This window comes from Schistocerca piceifrons, unplaced genomic scaffold (genome assembly GCF_021461385.2).
Source record: "Schistocerca piceifrons isolate TAMUIC-IGC-003096 unplaced genomic scaffold, iqSchPice1.1 HiC_scaffold_589, whole genome shotgun sequence".
NCBI classification, from domain to species: Eukaryota; Metazoa; Arthropoda; class Insecta; order Orthoptera; family Acrididae; genus Schistocerca; species Schistocerca piceifrons.
In genome coordinates, this window is record NW_025728831.1 from 129,843 (window position 1) to 134,189 (window position 4,347).

The 4,347-nt window shown below is 59.6% G+C and overlaps 2 non-coding genes across 2 annotated transcripts; both read left to right on the forward strand.

Moving 5' to 3' along the window:
• Window positions 1-848: 848 nt before the first annotated feature.
• On the forward strand, window positions 849-2,757 carry LOC124761962. Its single transcript, XR_007012471.1, has one exon. It is a non-coding gene; the product is annotated as a small subunit ribosomal RNA (ribosomal RNA).
• A 351-nt stretch (window positions 2,758-3,108) lies between these two features.
• LOC124761947 lies at window positions 3,109-3,263 on the forward strand. The gene has a single exon (XR_007012459.1). It is a non-coding gene; the product is annotated as a 5.8S ribosomal RNA (ribosomal RNA).
• The last annotated feature ends 1,084 nt before the right edge of the window (window positions 3,264-4,347 follow it).

Here is a 4,347-nt window from a genome sequence, read left to right on the forward strand (position 1 = left end):
AGCGATACCCACCATGCCGACGAAACTGAACGGCATCTGGGTGTGAAGCGATACGCGGCGGTGGCTGGGTGGGACCGTCCCCGGCCGGTGAGGGGGCGCCTCCCGGCGTGCTGGCCGCGCGGTGCGTGGGCGCACGCGCTACAGCCGGCTGGTGGGGGCGGCCAGTGGCAGGCGCGCCGGCCGACGGACGCGGCAGGCGTCGCAGCTGCGCGCCGGCGCACCCTGCGCGCGGCGCCGTGCGGCCAAAGTAGGTCCTCGCGGGCCCGGTGCGAAGCGCGGTGGACATCTTCAGTGTGCTGGTCCGATTGAGGACTGTGTGCGTTGAGGATGCGCCGCCGCCCGGCGCTCGGCGCCGCGACGCCGTCTGCTGCTCGGTCGCCCCAGCGGTTCTCGCTGGTGGTTTGTATCGCAGCTGTGCGGATGTGTTGGCGCGTGCGCTGTGCTGGGAGAGTTCGCTTCGGCACCCAAGTGGGGCTTTTGTCCTTCTGTGGCGCTGGCGTTGGAGCTGCCGGTCACCGTAGGTGGCGCGTGTTGTCTCCCGCCGGCAATGCCACGACAGCACGCTCCCGGGCCTCTGTCGGCAGCGGCAAGCTCAGTTGGGAGCACGGGTGGTCGCACCGAAAGCGTCTACTCGCCTAACTCCGGGCGATTGCGCCTCTCTCGAACCCGACCAAGTACTTGGGACGGCGCTGCGCGCCGCCGGGACCTGAGAGGGTTTCGAGGTGTATTGTGCAGGGGAGCTCAGCCTCCTCCTGTTTGCAGAATGATTGAGCGGACGCTTGCGTGTTCGCGCGGGCCCCCGGGACACACTCCCGGGCGGCCGGCTGCTCAGCTCTAGTTGACGCAGCTCCCTGGTTGATCCTGCCAGTAGTCATATGCTTGTCTCAAAGATTAAGCCATGCATGTCTCAGTACAAGCCGCATTAAGGTGAAACCGCGAATGGCTCATTAAATCAGTTATGGTTCCTTAGATCGTACCCACGTTACTTGGATAACTGTGGTAATTCTAGAGCTAATACATGCAAACAGAGTCCCGACCAGAGATGGAAGGGACGCTTTTATTAGATCAAAACCAATCGGTCGGCTCGTCCGGTCCGTTTGCCTTGGTGACTCTGAATAACTTTGGGCTGATCGCACGGTCCTCGTACCGGCGACGCATCTTTCAAATGTCTGCCTTATCAACTGTCGATGGTAGGTTCTGCGCCTACCATGGTTGTAACGGGTAACGGGGAATCAGGGTTCGATTCCGGAGAGGGAGCCTGAGAAACGGCTACCACATCCAAGGAAGGCAGCAGGCGCGCAAATTACCCACTCCCGGCACGGGGAGGTAGTGACGAAAAATAACGATACGGGACTCATCCGAGGCCCCGTAATCGGAATGAGTACACTTTAAATCCTTTAACGAGTATCTATTGGAGGGCAAGTCTGGTGCCAGCAGCCGCGGTAATTCCAGCTCCAATAGCGTATATTAAAGTTGTTGCGGTTAAAAAGCTCGTAGTTGGATTTGTGTCCCACGCTGTTGGTTCACCGCCCGTCGGTGTTTAACTGGCATGTATCGTGGGACGTCCTGCCGGTGGGGCGAGCTGAAGGCGTGCGACCGCCTCGTGCGTGCTCGTGCGTCCCGAGGCGGACCCCGTTGAAATCCTACCAGGGTGCTCTTTATTGAGTGTCTCGGTGGGCCGGCACGTTTACTTTGAACAAATTAGAGTGCTTAAAGCAGGCAAGCCCGCCTGAATACTGTGTGCATGGAATAATGGAATAGGACCTCGGTTCTATTTTGTTGGTTTTCGGAACCCGAGGTAATGATTAATAGGGACAGGCGGGGGCATTCGTATTGCGACGTTAGAGGTGAAATTCTTGGATCGTCGCAAGACGAACAGAAGCGAAAGCATTTGCCAAGTATGTTTTCATTAATCAAGAACGAAAGTTAGAGGTTCGAAGGCGATCAGATACCGCCCTAGTTCTAACCATAAACGATGCCAGCCAGCGATCCGCCGCAGTTCCTCCGATGACTCGGCGGGCAGCCTCCGGGAAACCAAAGCTTTTGGGTTCCGGGGGAAGTATGGTTGCAAAGCTGAAACTTAAAGGAATTGACGGAAGGGCACCACCAGGAGTGGAGCCTGCGGCTTAATTTGACTCAACACGGGAAACCTCACCAGGCCCGGACACCGGAAGGATTGACAGATTGATAGCTCTTTCTTGATTCGGTGGGTGGTGGTGCATGGCCGTTCTTAGTTGGTGGAGCGATTTGTCTGGTTAATTCCGATAACGAACGAGACTCTAGCCTGCTAACTAGTCGCGTGACATCCTTCGTGCTGTCAGCGATTACTTTTCTTCTTAGAGGGACAGGCGGCTTCTAGCCGCACGAGATTGAGCAATAACAGGTCTGTGATGCCCTTAGATGTTCTGGGCCGCACGCGCGCTACACTGAAGGAATCAGCGTGTCTTCCTAGGCCGAAAGGTCGGGGTAACCCGCTGAACCTCCTTCGTGCTAGGGATTGGGGCTTGCAATTGTTCCCCATGAACGAGGAATTCCCAGTAAGCGCGAGTCATAAGCTCGCGTTGATTACGTCCCTGCCCTTTGTACACACCGCCCGTCGCTACTACCGATTGAATGATTTAGTGAGGTCTTCGGACTGGTACGCGGCATTGACTCTGTCGTTGCCGATGCTACCGGAAAGATGACCAAACTTGATCATTTAGAGGAAGTAAAAGTCGTAACAAGGTTTCCGTAGGTGAACCTGCGGAAGGATCATTACCGACTAGACTGCATGTCTTTCGATGTGCGTGTCGTGTCGCGCAACACGCTACCTGTACGGCTCGCCGTAGCCGTGCGCCGCGTGCGGAACCACGCGTGCCTCTCAAAACTAGCGGCAATGTTGTGTGGTACGAGCGCTGAAGCGCTGGAGCGGCTGGCCTGCGGCACCTGGCGCCTGGCGCCGGTTTTGAATGACTTTCGCCCGAGTGCCTGTCCGCTCCGGTGTGGAGCCGTACGACGCCCGTCGGCCGTGAGGCCGTTGGACACAGAACGCTGGAACAGGGGCCGCCACACGCCTCACTCCCGCCTATGCGACCGTCTCGAAAGAGACGGCGGAAACTGAGAAAAGATCACCCAGGACGGTGGATCACTCGGCTCGTGGGTCGATGAAGAACGCAGCAAATTGCGCGTCGACATGTGAACTGCAGGACACATGAACATCGACGTTTCGAACGCACATTGCGGTCCATGGATTCCGTTCCCGGGCCACGTCTGGCTGAGGGTCGGCTACGTATACTGAAGCGCGCGGCGTTTGCCCCGCTTCGCAGACCTGGGAGTGTCGCGGCCGCCTGTGGGGCCGGCCGCGTCTCCTCAAACGTGCGATGCGCGCCCGTCGCCTGGCGGTTCGCATACCGGTACTTTCTCGGTAGCGTGCACAGCCGGCTGGCGGTGTGGCGTGCGACACCTCGTACAACGACCTCAGAGCAGGCGAGACTACCCGCTGAATTTAAGCATATTACTAAGCGGAGGAAAAGAAACTAACAAGGATTCCCCCAGTAGCGGCGAGCGAACAGGGAAGAGTCCAGCACCGAACCCCGCAGGCTGCCGCCTGTCGTGGCATGTGGTGTTTGGGAGGGTCCACTACCCCGACGCCTCGCGCCGAGCCCAAGTCCAACTTGAATGAGGCCACGGCCCGTAGAGGGTGCCAGGCCCGTAGCGGCCGGTGCGAGCGTCGGCGGGACCTCTCCTTCGAGTCGGGTTGCTTGAGAGTGCAGCTCCAAGTGGGTGGTAAACTCCATCTGAGACTAAATATGACCACGAGACCGATAGCGAACAAGTACCGTGAGGGAAAGTTGAAAAGAACTTTGAAGAGAGAGTTCAAAAGTACGTGAAACCGTTCTGGGGTAAACGTGAGAAGTCCGAAAGGTCGAACGGGTGAGATTCACGCCCATCCGGCCACTGGCCTCCGCCCTCGGCAGATGGGGCCGGCCGCCCGCGCGGAGCAATCCGCGGCGGGGTCGTGTCCGGTTGCCTTTCCACTCGCCGCGGGGTGGGGCCGTTCCGGTGTGCGGTGGGCCGCACTTCTCCCCTAGTAGGGACGTCGCGACCCGCTGGGTGCCGGCCTACGGCCCGGGTGCGCAGCCTGTCCTTCCGCGGGCCTCGGTTCGCGTCTGTTGGGCAGAGCCCCGGTGTCCTGGCTGGCTGCCCGGCGGTATATCTGGAGGAGTCGATTCGCCCCTTTGGGCGCTCGGGCTCCCGGCAAGCGCGCGCGGTTCTTCCCGGATGACGGACCTACCTGGCCCGGCCCCGGACCCGCGCCGCTGTTGGCTCGGGATGCTCTCGGGCGGAATAATCGCTCCCGTCAGCGGC